The following is a 19,811-nucleotide window of genomic DNA, read 5'->3' on the forward strand; positions in this document are numbered from 1 at the left end:
AAACTGTTCCAGTGTGGGGTCCTTTGCCATGGGGTGCAGTCCCTCAGGAACTGGCTGCCCCAGCATGGGCCCTCCACAGGCCACAGCCCCCTTCAGGCATCCAGCTGCCCCAACATGGCAGGTGGATCTCTGCTCCTCCGTGGACCTCCATGGGCTGCAGGGGGACAGTCTACTTCACCATGGTCATCACCACAGGCTGCAGGGGAATTCTGGCCAGAAGTGACTTTACTCCTCCCCCTCCTTCTTCACTGACCTTGGCATCCACAGCCATTTCTCACAATCAAGCTCAGGCAGACGCCTCTCAGGTTCTCTTCACATCTCCTCTCTTCGCTTCTCTCACCTGGGCTGGGCTGAGTCGGGCCCAGACGGCCACCGGGTGGGAGGCCAGAGGGCGAGGGCCACAAGGCCCACAAGGCTTGTGTCTCCCCCTCTCTGCTTCTTCACTCCTTTTCTTTTTTTTTTTAGTTATTTTCCCCTTCTTAAATATGTTATCACAGAGGCATCATCACTGTTGCCAATTAGCTTGGTCCTGGCCAGTGGCAGGTCCACCCTAGACCCATCCGAGTCCACCAGACAAAGGCGAAACTCCTAGCAGCTTCTCGCAGAAGCTGCCACTGTAGCCCCCCTGCTACACAAAACCAGGACAACTGGCAACGCGGAGGCTGCCTGCATCACCTTGTCTAGTGGATACTGTCTCAGGGTAAACTGTCTCCATGTACAAACTGATAATTTTTTAAAATCAGTAACATTCCAAGAAAGTCTATACGTACTGTTCATCAGTCTTAAAACAATGTTGTCATTCAACATACACCTAAATAAAGAAAATGCCTTATGAGAATCAACAGTCGGTTATCTCAGAAACTGGTCCTTTGTTCGTGGTCCAAGACCTAATATGCATTTTTTTTACAACAATTTAAGATCACTTGTCTTGCCCTACCTCTCATGGATGGGCCTTACACTTGAAAGCTTCCTATCTTCTTGAAATAGCCTACTACATACAGACACACAAAAAAATAATGCCTTCTAGTTCTGGTTTTGGGGCTGGCACGCTCCTCCCTCTCCTTGCTTCAAATTATTTCAGTCTTTCCTATCAGGCCCCATTTTCTAAACCTCATATTATTTGGTTACTCTTCTCTCAGCATCTATTGAGCTGAGCTGTATTTTCTTGAGGCCTTTGCCCTAAACAGATGCAACACTTCAACTGAGGACTTACTCATATATTAAAAAAAAAAAAAGATTGTTCTGTATGTTTTACAGCCTATATTCATATTTTTATCCCTCGTGATATAACATTTGCCCTTTTACAACATCAGGAATTCTGGAGAATTATCACCTAATTACTTGTTCCCTACCTTGATAACGAAATAATATTTCATTATTTCTGTTTAGAACTTCAATCTGTCCCTATTTATATCCTAAGATTTTCTCAATTTTCTCAAAATAATGTTGTGCTCTTAAAAACTTGTGTCCGATGTATATACATTCTCTCCCAAGTTTTGGGGGCATTTTTAGTGAATCAGTTTTGTAAGCACACTCTCTATTCTGTCATCAAGGTCATTAACGAAAAGACTGAAGCGAGGCAGAATGACTACAGACCCAACAGACCGTGGCGGATCCACATTCAATACAACCATTTCATTTTGACAGACAATCATTAATAACCACCCACTAGGCACAGTCATCCAACGAATCTTGCTCCTACTCTACAATAGTTTCTTTCAGGCCACTTTTCTTCACTTGTTTGTAAGGTTATTGCATGAAACAGTGCCAAAGAACTCAGGAACATGAAAATAACAACATTCACACTTTTCTTGTCAATTCACAGGCCTTATTGTCATGTTACAGAAGAAAATTAAACTAGCATGAATATTTACTCTTTAAATTCATGGTGGTTGTGACTCATGTTCTTGTTGTCTCCCAGAGGCTTATACTTAGTGCAAGAATTTGTTCAAAATGTGGAAGATGAGAGGAATGGGCTATAATTTCCTGGCTCCTTTCCCCTCCACCTCTTCATTTTCAAGTCTTCTAGCATCTCAAATAGCAGCTAGTGGTACTGAGATAGCTTCTGCCACTTTTTTTTTTTCCCTTTGAAGTGTCGAAGGCTAGACCTGATTAAATTTATCCTAATAAATAACCTACTCAAGTAGTAAGAAGTATGCAAAAGGCTTGCTTCAGATTTGCCATCCACCTTACACATCCTCCGTGCTTTTTATTTCCTTCTTTTGCTAAGTGCCGCTCACTTCATACTCCTCTTCTGCTCACGTTTTGAGGATATTTTCACAGTACTTACTTCAAGTACGTGTTACAGAACTGTGCTGGCTATCACCCCCCACACACACACACACATTACAGAGCCATGGGTACCTGGGCAGTTGGAAGCACACGGCGGTGAGGGCAGCGGAGCTCCCGTGCTGGCTGCAGGCTGTGCAGCCCCCCGGGACGCTGCAGGCAGGACCCCGCAGGAGGCAGGGGGACGCTAACGGGGCGGCCGTGCCTAGCTCAGCAGCAAAACGGGGAGATCTGCCGTAAAACAGCAAGGCGAACGGCACTGGAGCTCTGCAATCCAGACTTGCAATCACACCAGCCAGGGAAGCACAATTAGCAGATCGTTTGCAGCGTATTAGCGTCGCTTCTGTGTCAATTATGAAATCTGTCTCTGTACACCCAGCTAGGCAGACAGAGCTGGGAGGGACGGGTGGGCTCATGCACATATACTGAATAAGGGATTGCAGATTAAAAAAAAACCCACCAGGATTAAGCCTGACACAGATGATCCTGCAGATACTCTGGCTCTCACCACGTACTTGCTCTGACAGCACAGTGCACAAAACCAGCGACCCTTCCGTACGTTCCCCACGTTGATGCACAATCACACTCAGAATGTTAGTTACTCGCCGTCATTGCCCAAAATTAAACTACATAATAATAGACTCTTATTATAGTACATGCATATGTGGCAGTTTAAGATGTAAATCTTTGATTTCATTATGTTAAAATACCAACAAAGAACAGGAAGAAAAAAAAGTTTAAAGATAGCAGCAGCTCTAGTGCAGCTCTGCTGATTTTTGCCAGATAGCCAATACCTAAGTTTTCTTAAGTGTATTGTAGGATATTCACCATGCACCTAAATTGTTTATTTACTTTTAACAAGAATTATACAGTGATTACACATAACTGAAAACTGTTTGTTATCTTCTGCATACACTAAGCATACTCATAGCCTTCCAGCCCTTCTCTTTATTGAAAAATTTCGTCTTGCCATAAATACCAGAGACCAAAAGAAGTAGGATACTGTAATACAATTATAAAATAATAAAAATGGATAATTAGGATGCAAATGGATCTTTTAAATTGATTAGTTCCCCTAAGATTATCCAAAATTCATCTGACTCATGGTATAATTTTGTGACAATACTTTATAAATAGAAGAGCAAAATCTAACAAGTTTAACATCAGAAGAAAAAGAATGAAAATACTACTTGCATAGGTTAAGTTGGTAAATTAATACTCAGTTTTTGGGAAGTATCTGACTTTATCTACTTAACAGTAGAAATACTAACGTTTTTGAAGAAAAAATAAAAATAAAAAAACATTCCTGACATACCCTGCTTTGTCCATCACAGAAGGAGGAGGCTAAAACACTGATTTATCATGACTTAACTGACCATCAGCTGAACTGTATTAACTGACTAATGCACTTCTAGTCCAATTACTCTGAGAAGCAAAACATGTTAGTATAAACCACTAGTGAATTATCTATATATCCTCAAGGGAAATCTCAGACAATATACTAATAAAAGAAAATTTACTTTGCAACTGTTCGGTCATTAATTTACAGCTTACCACATTTTTCCTGATGAGGCAAAGTAATTTATAAGGATAAACATTTAAGCTACAACTGGTGGGATTTTGGGCATTTTTTATTTGTTTCCTTTTTGCTATAGGCACATCTTTGAAAAAGATTAATGTTTCGTAATAAGAATATTACAAATGTTACTGTTCTTTTTATTGATCCTTTTAGCAATAATACTAATCACTATTAGCATTTTACTGGCCAATTTGAAGTGGGATGGCAGTCAGTATATTTTGGAAGAGACATTAAACAATAACTGTGTTTGACTTCTTTTACATGAAGTAGATTAATTACAATAGTTCCCACAACATAATAATTTCCACTCAGAGCTCAAGAACTTAAAGTGTTTAGGAAAATTAACATAGTAAGAGGCACACCTTGCAGACATGGTTTTGCAGTGCTATCCACAGCTATTTCCACCAATACAAAAAATTACATTGATGTACGCTCCCAATATTACCTTTAAACTTGGAAAGAAGCAAGTGCTCTCTCATATCGACTTCACTATCTGTTACATGTTTAGCTTCTATGCTTTATTCACAACCACACTGGAATTCAATCCAAATACATATTTAGTTTAACAATCCTCTAAAAGAACTTGACTGGTTAGTACAGTCTATATTCACAATGCTTGTTCATGCTCAGTTGCATCCTGTCTATCCATCTTTGGGACCCATAACAAGAAGTAATTACTGCCTATTTATCTATGTCCAGAGAAAGACTGAACTATGCAGGTGAGCTTCTGAATTAAAACTAATTTCTCTTGTCTATAGACATGCACATAACTTATATCAGCAAAATCATCTGCTAACTCATTGAATTAATTGTAATGTAGTTTCATTATGCTAATTTGCATATCCTCCAAGATCTCCTGCCCCCCCCCCTCCACCCCCCCAAGAAAATAACAGATTTTAGAACTATTTCTGTAAGAAGACAGATAGCGCAAGATCTGGTTCCTCTTCTCACTGAACTGAGGATGTGACAGCGCTGGAACAGTCAGAACACCCAAATTCTATTCCCAGTTCTATGCTAACATCCCCCAACAACCCAAGCCTCTGTGCCCATCCATTCTAGCTACTTATGATACTATGCCAAAGTAAATTTGTTGAAATCTCTGGACCGAAAGACTCAAACCAGAATTCTGGTTAAAAAAAACAAAAACAAAAACAAACAAACAAAACAAACAGAAGGTGAAAAACACACTGAGAACTAAGTTTACCTAGATTAATTTGAAATTTCAAACAGTAAAAGGAATATTGCCGGCTTACGTAGCAAAGACAAGAAAATCCTCAGCCCCTTGCTTGTCAGAGGAAGCCTTGTTTCTGGACATCCATCACAACAAGCTAGGGAGCGGTGCCATATAAAGCAGCTGACCCTGATTCCAACACATTTAAGCCTGGGTAACTGCTACATACAATTTGACAGGGAAGGCTGGAATGGAGACTGTTGTAATAAATACCCAATGGAAACTCATGCTATCATGGCCCAGTTTTCATTCCTCTCAATTTTTAAGTGCTGTCATCTTTTCCATAGTATTAACTCACCAATGGTTACTACTTGAAAGGATAAGTTACACCTAAAGACATTATGGAAGCAGAAGTTGTGCATATTCCTTAAGCATTTACCAATAAAGTGAGCCTGCCAGCCTGCTCTCCTATTTATACTTAATTCTGTGATGGGTCAACACTTTTGCAACTTAAAAATTGGATACTTTGAAACGACTAAGTTTAAACTGATTACATTTTTAAAAATTAGATCATGTCCATAGCTCAGTTTATAAATGTGCTTATATTTTACTAAGTACACACAACTTTTGCCAAAATTATTACTTCAACAGACACAGATGTTTGTTATCTCCGGTTAATTGGGCACAGCAAGAATGAATCTAGAGCCAAAGAAAAACAGAAGTTAGACAACATACTGTCTCACTAAAAACACCTTCCACAAGCAACCTAGAAAGCTGTGCAACTGCACAGAACACAACAGGATTGTTAAACACAAATATACTCCCAGCAAGGGCTAACCTCCCCCACAGAGCAAAGCTGCAGTCAAACACTTTGGGTAAGAGTGCTAAAAATCTGTGTCTATCATGGACTGTAGACCACATGGTCCTGTACACAGATTTCAGTGAGATCTTCCTAGGGCACATAAATTTAACAAGTATTATATGCATAAATCCATTGTGCCTCTAAAGCTTGACTCTCTCATATAATTCCACCACATCCATGAAATATTAAGGTAGAACCACAAAAGATAGAGCAAAAGACGACAAGAGTAGATAGTTAGGAAGGGAACAAGGGGACTGCAATAAAGGTCTTAATATCACAAGTGATTAAGCATTATTTCACAATAGTATAATCTGGAAACTAAAGAAATTACGAGGTAACAGGTTTTAAAAAAAAATAGAGATACAAATTTACTATACATCACATAAATTGTGGAATCCCCTACCACACAATGTTGTCTATGTCAAAATACAACTTAGTTCAAAAAAAGACTAGACTTAGTAACCAAGGGCAGGTCGATCACAGGCAATTACAGATTATTATCTGGATCCAATGCAGGATACTCCTAAACCACCAACAGTTGGAAAGATAAAAAATAAACAAACAATGGAAGATGTGTCTTGTTTTTTCAAAACATTTCTCTAGACACTTTCTTTAGGCCACAGTTGGCACTGCTTGACCAATAGAAATGATGTAACCCCAGACAAAAGCCCTTCCCCAAAAAACAATGCCAAAACAAAAAACCCACATCAAACAAAAAGATCCCATAACAAAAAAAACCCAACACTGAACAAATAAAAAGCCATTGAAACGAAGACAACTAATTAACCAATTGATTGTTGGGGACAAAGAATAAGAAACAGCCGACTCAAAGAACAAATTTTCAATAAGGCAACCAGAGAAGAGCACCAAGCAAAGTTGTTTCCTTTATTAACCATTCTCCCTGTTGTTAACTACCAGCCTACCAACAAAGAAAGACAACAAAGGAGGTATGATATTAAGTCCAAATACATGAACCCTGGTAGCAAAAGGTGTAAGCCTAAACTAAAAGAATGACCTCCTACAACCCTACCATAAAACTGAGGGCAAGGAGGGGGAGAGAAGACCATAAAGCTGAAAAAAACAAGTAATTCTAGGGAGCAACCAATGAAAATAATGAGGTGGCAAAAGTTAAAAGATTCAGAAATATAAAATGTGTGAGCTGGAGGAGAATACCAAACAGAGTACCTCCTTACTGATTACCAACAGAATAAGAAACTGGGCTAAGTAGATTCTCAGTCTAACTCAACATGGCAGCACTTAAGTTTATCACTGAGAAGGCCAGGAAGACCAAATGTCATGAGCCAACTCAGTACTAAGGCTCACAAAAGTTTAAAACCAAAACACCAAACTCAATTTCTTCTACATTTTCCTCTGTATTTTTTTTCTCTTTACTGCAAAGGATCTGAAAGAGCTAAGTAAGTGAGCAATGTCACTGTATTTTAATAAAGAGGCAGATCTTGCATAAAGTGTAAACATGCAAGGTACATCAATTTATTTCCCAATTACTTACATAATAGATATTGCTGCTTTGTACTAGTTCATCCTGCAAATTTACACCATCTCAAAAATGTGTACTAAATACTTAGCCTAGCAATTCTATCTGATTATTTTTTCTACTAGGCAGAGTTATACTTCTGATGAAAACATAACTCAATATGCACTCAAGTGAAATACAAAACCTATGTCATTCATAACACAAAGCTCTCAATGCTGGCATCCTCGCTGCATCCAGAAATCTGAAGGTTCCAGCAAATATATTTTCCTGTTGCCTAATTCAGTGGGAATAAAAGAAATTTCACAAGGCTGAAATTTAAACAGCATAAGAAAAGAGGACTGATTCCAGCTGTAAAAACGTCTATATCTCCAATCCTGGGCTGCTGCCTAAGGCAGCCACTGAAGTCACAGAAATTCTCTCCTGGGAGAAACTTCTGTCTGCAAAAGAGAGGTTACTTCAGTTGTGGAAGCAGGAGAACTGACATAATTAAAAGATAACAAATGCTGCTCTATATTATTCTAGTCTAAATTCCAAATAATTTCTACAGTACCAGTATAGATCCATAAAATTCTAGTGCAACAGAGGAAAAATCTCTCTAATGACTAAAGAATCTCCAAAGCAATTTTGCCTTGAAACAAAGATGCCAGTATTTCCTCCAGGAAGATACTTTATAAAAATGTCAAGTGGATTTTTGGCAAAGATATAGTTTTCTTATTCCAACTTCCAGTGTTCAAAACCATGATTTCAAAGACCTCAATCTGCCGACAGGGCAAGAAGATAAACAAGTTGTGATATTAAGTCCAAGTAAGCTTAGAGGAACGCACTGGATTTGGCATTGCATTTCCCAAGGAACATGCATATGATTGGCAAACACATACACATGCTTCCCCCTCTGCTCCCAAATTCAGAAAACAAGACATTTAAGTGAATGCTATTGAGGCAGAAGAATATCATTTTCCCTCTCTAAAGTCATTTGGATAATTATAGTCTGCAAATGGCACTGAACACTTGAAGGAACTATTAAGTAATTAGACTTTGCAAGTGTGTCATTTATTTTGTAAAACCCAGACAGGAGAAAAGAAATTGGCACATACACCTGTTTGACCATGAGCTTTTCCAGGAAATTTCATACTAATATAGAAAATTACAAGTGTCTATGTTTCAAAAGCCAGAATTGAAGCTATTAGCTTTGCTAGACTGATATGTGTAGTGCTCCAGTAGTATTATTATGTTTTTACAAGATCAATAATAAAAATCTTCTGTGCAAGCTGATTGGAAAAATACAAATGGTCTTCCAGAAGTGCATGGACAGAAGATAAAGCCTCTGTAGGGTAATGGAAAAGTCCTACATATCAGCTGCTGTTGCAAACACCCTTTTTGTTCAGGAAGTACATTGTGCTACTATTTCTTTTCCTTCTGAAGGGCAAGTTATTTCTTGAACTGCTTGTCAGTTGTTACTAACTGTGTGCAGTCCAAAACAAGCAGCTGGATCTCACTTCGGCATTCACACCAGAAAGCATCGCCAGCGCCTACCTCATATCAAAGTAATTTGGCAAACTGGAGCGGCCATGCAGAACACCACCACGCAGCACCAGCAGCTCTGCTGCCGCAGTCAGGCCCTGAACCTGGAGCTCTCCTTAAAAATATGTAAATGAAAAATCAACTATTTGATCTTCCTGCAACACTAAACGATAATACTGAAGTATAAAATGGGGATTTAAAACAAAACTGACCTCGGTTAAGTCTAGGAACAGTTTCATCAAGAAAATATTACTACTAGGTAGAGAAATAAGACTTCTTCCTCCCCACTGTAACTTTAAGCAGGTATTAAACTCTTTGTAAAACTATACTAATTATACTATAGAGGCATAAATTATGGTAGTTTCTATAATTTTTCCTTTCTCATAACTTAACGCAGACTCTGAAGACAAAAGGATTTTTTTAAATATAGTCTCAAAAAAATTCTCCTGAAGATATTTTTTTTAATCTAAATGCATCTTGTCTTTCTTCTAAAAGACTGAAAAGCACCTTTTAAAAACATTTATGCAGCTCAGTCTGCTTAACAGCTGATTGCAATTAAAAAAAAATATATATATTTTTGGCTTCTTTCTTTCTATTTATATCTCTAACAAAAAACACAAGAAAAAAAAAAATCAAGTTTAGTTGAAGCAACAAGCTCAGCAACAGGCACATTGTACAGAGCCTTGGTGACTTCCTGCTTAAAACCAAACCCATGTGATACTCATCTGGGAGCTCTGGAGTTCTGTCTGTTTTATTAGAAGAAAGAGCGGCCTGGCTCCCTTGGTCTAATTCTTGTGAGCATTTACCTAAGTTACGCTATATCCTCCCAACAGGTAGAATTTCTTCTGAATATTTTGCAATACGTGTCAGAGTCCTCTATTTCCTGTACAAAAATTAATGTTTGCTTAGTCAAGTTCCTCCATAATTTATCAGAATTGAGAACACAGAATTTCATAATTTGGTTAAGTCCTTTTAGGAAAATGCATTGATCTATGATAAATCTTCACAGAAATATTCTTCAAAGCAGGAGTTAATCTATCCACAGCCTCAGCCGCTTCTCAGGACAGTTGGACAGCAATTTCTCTGCACTCCTTTTCTTCCTGAGCTGGTGCCTCTAATTCTTCAGTCTCATGTGATGGCATTCTTACTGAAGGAATTTCCTAAACACTCCTCATGATCACCTCATCAGTTCAGAACAAAGGATGCTGAAGAAGAGGAGTATGATCAACAAGTAAATCGGAATCAGAGAATAACTGAGGCTAGAAAGGACCCCAGAGGAGGTCTCTAGTCCAACCTCATGTTGAAAGCGTGACCAAGAGGTCAGATCAGGTTCTCAGGGCTTTATCTACTTGGGTCTTGAAACTGTCTAAGGATGGAGACTGTACAGCTTCTGATTCAAATGCATGACTGTCCTAATGGAGAAGAAAAAAAAAAAAAAAGTCTTCCTTACAACCAGTAGAAACCTCTCTTGTTTTAATTTATGTTCATAAATTTGTAACGTACTTCACATACTTCCTGATGAAAGTTCCTACTACTTACTTAGAGTGATTTTCACAAACCAAATGAGGATATTAATACAACTGGACAAATGAAGATATTATGATGTCCTATATAAAACAGAGACCTACTGGCACTCCCATTTAAGCTCAATAGGCTGGCATCACACAGTAGTAGTAAAAATTTGGTATGTAAAAAACAAGGAATTGCCACTGAAAATTCTCATCAAGTTCACATCAAGAGCAGCATTTGCATTGTTTTTCTGAAGTAAGTATGAAAATTCGAGTGTTATTAATACTCAAGGCCATTCGCAATTACAGATAAGATGAATATCATAATTCATTCACATATTTGGATAACAATATGGGCCCCAGCATTTAGCATTCAAGTCATTACTCAAATAAATTCCAGGCAAGCTGGAATAAGAAGGGGAAGGGAAGCCCATGAACAACTTCGAATAGTGTTGCACTTTTTTTTATTGACACCATCAAAATAAACTGGGGGGGGGGGGGGGGGGCTGAGACATGACGAAAGAAACATTACAGATAGCACAACCCTTTTCAGACCTGCCAGATAGCTAAATTTGAAATAAAAAAAAATACTAAACTAAATTAGTTAATGTTTTCTGGTGTGAAAATCCAAATTTAAAAAACAACCAAGGATGTTTAAAGAGTTTACAATTAATTAGAAATCTTATTTTAGGCTTTGGATTCCTGTTAAAACAATTTTACACTTTTTTATTTACTATGCATACATGAGATAAAATATCTCAAAGGTTAAAATCTATTGATAAATGATCTATCAATCCTAACTCCTGTACAAACAGTACATACACTCCTTATCAGGGGAAAAAGAAGGTATATAATTTTCTAATTGATACCTGAAGTAATATCTTTTACATCAGAATTAAGAAATTCAGTTGGGCATGACATTGCAGCAGTCATGCATTTTCCATCTTTTCTTTCTCAAAACCCCACACATTCCTTTGCAGTATAATCCTGAAAAATACGATCTTGTTAGTACTGCTGCTTCTGCCTAGAAATGCTCCCGGAGCTACACAGTCAGAAAAAAGCAACTTCAACTTGAAAATGTAATTCGTTATCCTTAATCCTGAGCAGCTCTCTGTTCTGGTAGAGATTACAAAACTCCACTGTTTTCAGTCTGCGAACACTGCCAGTTCCTACTGGAGCAAGAATCGAATACAGTGGAGCTGCCCAGGTACCTGCCCAGGCTGCAGCCGTGGCAACAGACAAACAGGCAGAGGAGAAACCCATCACAAGCAAAATGTGAACAGAGAAAAACACAATGGAGAAGTGGTAAATAGCTTAATTTATCTGATAATTATACTGCTGAATATGACTGCTATAATTATTAAGAACAGTAAATGTACTGACTGAAGAAATACATTACTAAATTATTAAATGAACTACCTTTCTATCTCTCCCAGAAAGGAAGAGCCCTTTAAGAAAACACATTTCCACAACAGAAAGTACTTCTTATTACAAGATGGCTATTTCCGTATCAAATCTACAGTCCTAAACCCAGCTATCTAAAAGGAGAATATACTATAAATACCTTATTGCTAACAGGAAAGTTATATTCTCTCCTTTCCCGTTCTATCCTAAAACAATGCATTTTAAGAGGAATGTCTGAAACAATGTTTTAAAAAGCTTCCCTGAAAAATTTGTGGAAGTTGTCTAGCTTTGAGAATTTAAACAAATTAGGAGCACCCTAAACACAGCAATTTCAGTCAAAACTGTTTTTCATCCTGCAGCACTGCCAAGCTCCCACTGCAGCATTCTTTCCTGGTTCTCTTTGAGAAAAATAAATAAATCTATATTTAAAATGTATCAAGCATCCATAATGAAAGGATCCTAAAGTTTTTGTTGGCAACATCTTTTTTAACATACTTCAAAAGTATTTACAAAAACTCCACAGATACCATCTATTACAATGGAAGTACTGCATAGATTGGTTGTGCGTAACAGACATGACAGAGAATGCTGCAGTTTACTAATTACAAGTTTTATGAAGCTTTGCTGTCTACTTATTAGGTACAGTATAATGGAAAAGTTTCAGGGAACTGGCAGAGTATATAATCAACACTTTTTTTTTTTTCCCCCATCCCTTTCCACTACCATGACCTATTTTCTTGAATAACATGCAGACCTAGTGAGGACATTAACCTGTTTCCACGTCACAGTACAGCTCATGTACCGATGTGCTGAGATGCATTAGCTGTTGTTTATTGATCCATTTATAAGGTCTTTCTACTGGGAATACCAGCTGGTGGATCAGAAAGTCTTTTGCTATCCTCTGCTTTGTGACACACTTTACTGATTAACTATTTCCCAGAACACATCTATTTTAACATTTTGTGGAAATGCTTAGAGAAGATTCCTCCTCTTCAAATAGTCTCCCACGTCTGAATCACTCTTACATATTTTTAGTCCATTCATTATTTTCAAAAGTCAAAATGTAATAAATCACATTCCTTTTTTTTTAATAAAAACATAAGAATTACATGCACCAAACATTATTTAATACAAATACTGATTTACATTTTACCAAGCATTAGAAATTAACAAGCTAGCTGTTCTTTCCTTAAAGAGTGTAAAAATGCCAAAATATGTTTCATGCAGATAGGAAAAAGAGGGGAAAAAAAACCAAAAAACCAACCAAACAAAAAACCCACAAACTAGCTTCCCCTTGACTCCTTACAGGCTTCTCGTATGTGAACTGTTCCCCTCACACACAGTATACAGTGTGTACTTCTGTATAAATTTTAGTGAGTCAAACTGTACCATAAAAAAAAGATTTCTAGAAAAGACACTAATATGTGATCCTTATTTATTACAGTTCATCCTACCTTCTTTTGCTTTTAGCATTATTAACCTTTGAACCAGCCATTACTTACTGCTTCTTTGCAATGTATATACTCATAAAAACCTACCTTTGCACCAAGAAGCGTTTCTACCATTTTGTAAGCTTGACTACATTTTTAATATAGATGTCTACAATAAACCCACATTCACTGTTCCGATTTAAACAGGATGGGAACGCAGCTGAGCTTTAACTGTTAGAATTTTTGGAGCTGTAAAAGATGACAGGGGAAAGTAATTCCAAAAGCCAGGCTTCTAGCCTTCATATTCAAGGCCTGCAAGCTTGACCAAATCCATGCATGAAATCAATTATGGCAGAATGCAACAAGCCAGGGCCTACTGCAAAATAATTAAGCAAAAGACCATCAGGGTTCATGTCCTGTCTCACTTTTACAGCCAAGCACAACTCAGTGAAGTCTTATCTGCAACATAAAATGGCATCAATTCAGGCTTGAAGAGATGTTCAAAAGAAGGAAACATTCACAATTTATATCTACGAGTTTTAAAAACCTGATTTCTCCAATTCTCAAAAAAAACCCAAGGATTCAGACATTTTGCTTTTAATGGCAGAACCCCCGGGAAATGAGTGCAGCGCAATCAAAAAAGTGGGAAAAAATGACAATACAAATACGGACCACATCCTGTATGCCAGAAACACTATGCAAAAAAAAGAAAGATACTGCTCTAAGTGGGATGCTCTAACTGAAAAAGGGGGGGAAAACAAATGGGACCAAGGATACAACAGACAGCAGGATCATAAGCCTCATGTCATTAGTAACTAGGCAGCAAACTATTTTTATTGCCTGCAGAAGCATCTGACCAAAATCAGTTTTCTTCCAACACCTTTTGAATCAGCTGGCCAATTTTGAAGTTAAAAAATAGAGATCTCAAAAACAATTATGGTCCTATACACTACATGAAAATTGATGGTCAGGTAGAAGAAAAAGACTCAATTTGTACTTTCAGTGAGTGGGAAGTAGGAAAATTCACCTCATATTTGATTTGGCAGTGAATCAGTACAGACTATCCACAGCACTGTCCCTTGTTATGGAAGAGAAACAATAAGGAGATAAAAAGACAATCCAAATACACACAAATGTAAATTTTATTATTTCTGCAGCTTACAGAAACTATGACCTGCAGACAGTAACTAGTTTTAATAGCCTTACAAACTGAGAATAACTTGGACAAGTATTTACATTTCTAGACCTCCTCCTGTTAAGCAGGTTGCCTGGAAACATCTTACCTCAAAGTGAATGGAAAAATGGATTACATGCTCCTATCTGTGTATTTCAAATATTTTGTTGAATCTGTTTTATGAAATCCATGAAAATAATTTTCTATTATGCTTTTTACAGCATTGCGCACAATGAAGATGCTCAATGAAGAACAAATGAAGTAGACATATAATAATGATAATATACTCTGAAAAGGATTCCATAGGCAAATACAAACCTAGATACAACATGCAGAAGTGTTGGTGGGATGACTCAGCTCCTAATGATATTTCATTTAAGTTCATTTTCTTAGCAGCAGCCTGAGGTTATTAATAACTCCCAGTATGCTACTTAGACCTGTGGGTGCCTCTTTCTGTTAATGGTAGCAATACGTTCTTTGTTAATGGTTTTAAGATAATGCTGGATTTTGCCATATGGTTGGATTTGTACGAGGGTTTCTCATGAGAAGCCAGAGAGTGTAAGAAATTGTTGCTATATTTAACTTCAGTGTCCTCACACGCACAGCAGACAATTGGAATGGACACTATTCTAGTATTTACAACTGCAAACGATGCTCAATATTTACTGCGTATTCTGTTGAAGAGGACTACAGGGACTTTAAATAAGAGAACATATGGATAGGTCAGAGGACTGGTAATGCAACGCTGAGCTTTTCACCTGTAGGTCATTGGTTCAAATCTAAACTGGTCAGTAATGAAGGCAAGCTATTATAATCTGACAGCTCTGGCCTTTGCAAATTGATCTGTCAGGCTCAGACACGTTCCTATCAAACTCAAAATTCAACACTACAATTTGCACTCCTGAAAAAAACTTCACTCCAGCAAAGTAACAAAGAAATTGAAGAGAGACAGAAATAACCTTGTTCTCCTCAGGCACTGTCTCCAGACCAGGACCTAGGGAGAGTGCTGGAAGAACAGTGAAAATTACACCACCAGTTACACTGCACATCAGTCTGTGGATAAAGATTACTTCCGCCTCTCAGACAGCCACTTATAATTACCTCTGTACCAGTACAAAGCTTTCAGGTTTTTTATTACTAAAGAAAGAAGACAAGAAAGAAGAGACACCAATATGCAGGTTTAAAAACTGAAATGTCACAGTGCTGCTTAAAGGTGTCTTTGTTCAAAGATACAGTTCATAAGGCTGAAGATTTTGAAGAAAGTGGTCACAGTGCCCTATAAAAGGAATACCAAATTTAACATCTATTTTGTTGGGATGTATTTGTAGACAAAAAAATATTTAAAGACCACTTGTAGCAGCAGCACATGAGAACTGTATTTCCTGCAGATGAGTTTAATTCAGAAATGGATTTACTTACAAGTTACCCTGAATGATACTAGGGAAATCATGTTTTTACTGTATTTCTTCACAGCTGTTAGAAAAATTTATGGATTAGTCCATAACAGCATGTAACTTCCCACATGTTTTCATAATTTAAACAAAAATGCCTTTAAGCCTCAAAACGGTAAGTCTAGCCTCTTCCTTTGCCTCTTAATAGTTTGGCAATAATCAGAGCAGGCATCCTGCAGGTACCACAGTTCTCCATTTTACCAAATGATAACTGCTACAAAAATTAATAGAGACACTAAGTTTTAATATAGCACCTTTACTTCATATATCTAGGGCATTAGACAACAAAATCTGCTGGAACTCCATGAACATGAAATGTTACGTCTAACATTTAAGACTACAACAGAATACATAGAGCTCACAAATCTTGGAAACTGTGGAAAAAATGACGTAATAGAGAGCCTCCTGCCTTCCCTGAATGTTCCTTAGTTTTCAATAAGGTGTTGATAAAATACTAAAGTTTTTCCTTCCTTTTCCAACAATTCCAGAAATAGAACACTTACTGTAACTTTAGGAAAGCCATGACAGGTCAGCTTCCGAACTGAATGATTGCATATAAGTTCAGCAAGCTGAATGATTGAGCTGGCATGTTGTCTCCTGCTACAAAATCAGAGTAGCATAGCCAAGTGATACTCTAGTTTGGCCAAACACTAGTCCTGTGTCCCATAGACAATGGCTGGTGAGACCCACCCAAACCTTTTAACTTTCTCAAGTCACAGAACAGGAAATCCCATGCATCACGTAAAATAATGGAGGGAAAAGAAGGAATAAACTGCACGTTAAACTTGTGTGTCAAGAGACACGATAATAGATGGACAGAGTGTCACTTGCCTTAGAAAGTGTCCAGGCTGCCTCTAGGAAATGGTTCCTCCTAGCAGTCTCACACCCAGGGTGCAAGCCTAGGAAAGGGGGCTGCCTACAGATGAAGGCAAAATCTTAAAGACTGCCTATTACTTGACTTGCAGTTGACAGCAACAATAGAGAGATCCATGCAAGGCAACCAAAATTCCTTGACAGTTAGTAACAAGATTTCTTGCTGCTCCTCTCTGCCATCAAGCACTGCATATCTATGTTCGGGAATGACCTTCAGGGACTGAAATACACAATAACTTTGGAATGGTTACTGCAGACACTATTGACAGAAAATAAAGAAATTAGAAGGCAAAGTGTAGACAAAGGCAAAAAGTGGAGCATTTCAGAGAACAAATTAAAATAAACTGTTCAAATAAATGTGGGTGGAACACACATCTCCTAACATGGAAACTGAAGGATGTACAAGGGATTTACATTTCAGAAGGCTGCATGAGAAAAATGAAAAGACTAATACGTTCTACAGGTGCCAAAAGGTACACTTATTATAAGACTTGTATTGGTTCTGAATAGTAAGATAAGTAGATTTTAAAAAGAATAGTTGTGGCTTCTTATTATTCTTTTATCCTCCTGCTTCAGTTTCCTTTTCCTATCACCTCCTCTAGTTTGCATAGTTGCAACAAAAGTTCTTTGGGACAGCCGCAACTGTTCTTTATATAGATATGTTTATAGAGTACTCAAACACAATGGAGGCTGAATTTTGATTAGTGTGGATAGAAGCTACTCTAACTACAATAATCTGATACCTAAGAGCTCTGTCACTATTCTTTTTTCTCTAGGTAGAAGGTTTTTGAAGCTCCACACACTGGGAAATAAACACACTTTCTCTTCTATGTACTCTCCATGAAAATTCACATAAGAAGGCTTAATGCCTAATAACATCACCAGGACTGGATAAAGAAGGATTTAAACTCCCATTATCCTTTTTAATGAACTCATGACTACAGTCTCAAAATAGACTGTTAGCCTAGAACAGAGAGAAGAACTGACATAATTTTTACCTGCAATGACTGAAAGAAATGAATTGAAATGCTTTTACACTGTCACTAGCATAAAGAAAGCAAAATTTCTAAATTCTCTGGGATAACACTAAGTAAGTTTGTCTGTACGGAATAAATCAAGCACATCCTTCCCCCTCTCCCCACCCCAAGAACATTATGGCAAAAGGCTTCTTGGCTGGCATCACCCAGGTGAGGGGAAGAAAAGTAAAAAAAAAAAAAAAAAAAAAAAAGAAAAAGCTCCTATTTTATTCAGCCTGAATGATATGCAGCATACTTTATTAGATATACTCTTCATTAGGCTCTGGAAAAGAATTTAAAGAGTATCTTGTCTAGTGAAATTACAATTATTTCTATCACTTCCTAAATGAGAACAGATTTCAACGGACTCATTCAATTTTTAAGCCCATAATACATTTTTGGTAATTATTTTTAAAAGCTGTCATGTTCACGTTATGTATTACCTCATCAATTTAGTTCTCACCACCGCAGTACTTTCTTTCCCTCTGGAAATAAACACAAGACTATCTATGTTGCTATTGTTGCAATTCCTACTGTTGCTATTGTTTTCCAAAACTGCTATTCAATGTCAAGTACGTTGCAGCACAAAGCCTTTCAGTTGTAGATTTTTAAAGTCTGAAGAGTAGCACAACCTTACAGAGGTTTGTTTTCAGTACATCTTTCTTTCAAACTGCAGGAGAAATTACACGACTATTATTCCTCCCATTTCACATGCATATTTTTTCCATGACTATAACACTCAGAATTTATTCTGAAATCTGCAAAGCTCTTTGAATTCTTTTCATGCGCACGATCAGCCACTACAGTCCTCAAAACAATTTTACTCAGCTGAAACACCAGAAAGCCATTGTGCCTGCAACTTTTTGAAAGCAGAAGGTGTGTATTGTTATGGTTTCTATCTAGGGCTGTAATCCTCACAAATCCTCGCTCGTAATCCTCCTACTGAATGAAGAGTTTCAAGAGAAACCAAATCCTGGAAGAGCAAACAGCTTTTGCCTACCTTGCACCGACACAGTAAACACAACGCGGCAACTGAGCGGCTGCTTCCAACCAACAGCTTCCACACAAGTGTAACTTTTTAACGGCAGCTGATCACGTCCCAGTTATTACCCAACACAACACAACGCCAGTGATACCCATTTCAGAGAAGATCTTCTAGCCCGCAGTACCCTCTTGCTCTCGTACCCGCTACCCCCCAACTTCTCCCACAGCGGAGCAGCCGCGGCCTCCCGGGGGACCCTTCAGCCGCAACGCCGCCGGAGGTCAGGCCCCGGGGCCGCGGCCGAGCCTCGGCACAGAAGCCCCGCTGAGCGCAGGCTACCCACGCGTGGGCTGGCCGCGCCGCCACCAGCAGAGGCCAGGCCATGCGGCCGCACAGGGCTGCGCCGCTTTACAGAGCTGGCAGAGCCACTGGCGGGGCTCCAGGCACACGGGGCAAGGAACGCATTAACGGCTGGGGTCTGCTGCTTAGTTTGACTTTGCTTGTTTTTTGGTTTGTTTTTTCCCCCTGAAGGGACGGGACAGGAGGAAAGAAACCCCAAGTATTCCCGAGAGCGGTGGCTCTGGAGTTCCCGCCGCGCCCCACGGGGACAGCACCGCAGTACAGACTGCCCCGGCCCCTCGCCCAGCCCGCCCGCCCGCGCCCCTCGGCGCGACCCCTCCCGCCCTGCCGCCACCCAGCGCCGCCCGGGTCAGGGATGGCTCCGGACAGTCGCTGCGGGACCCCACTGAGCGAAGGACATAGATGGCGGCGACAGGCCCCAGCCCCTCCCCGGGGCGGCAGTACGGTGAGTCCCTACCTGCCGGCATCGGATCCCGCCACAACACCCCGTCCCCGCAGCCCCGCTCATCCCCCGCTGCTATAGCTACGGGGAGCCGCGGCAGCTGCCTCTCGCGAGAGGCGCCATCTTCCCGCGAGAGCCGCGGGCCGCGCCGGCGGCGGGGGGCGCCACCTCTCGCGAGAGGGCGGAGGGAGCCCTGGCCTGACCTGGCGTGGCTGGCTCGCTCAGGCCAAGCTCGGTTTGGTGCGGATTGCCCA

The 19,811-nt window shown here is 39.2% G+C and overlaps 1 protein-coding gene across 1 annotated transcript in view; it reads right to left on the bottom strand.

Moving 5' to 3' along the window:
* Positions 1-19,591, bottom strand: part of USP54 (ubiquitin specific peptidase 54) — a 106,078-nt gene extending 86,487 nt beyond the window's left edge. The window contains exon 1 of the mRNA XM_086751817.1: positions 19,573-19,591. The gene's annotated coding sequence lies outside the window, so the exon portion shown is untranslated. The remainder of the gene's footprint in view (positions 1-19,572) is intronic.
* Between the last annotated feature and the right edge of the window lie 220 nt (positions 19,592-19,811).

This window comes from Chlamydotis macqueenii, chromosome 7 (genome assembly GCF_036417535.1).
Source record: "Chlamydotis macqueenii isolate bChlMac1 chromosome 7, bChlMac1.mat, whole genome shotgun sequence".
Lineage (NCBI taxonomy): Eukaryota > Metazoa > Chordata > Aves > Otidiformes > Otididae > Chlamydotis > Chlamydotis macqueenii.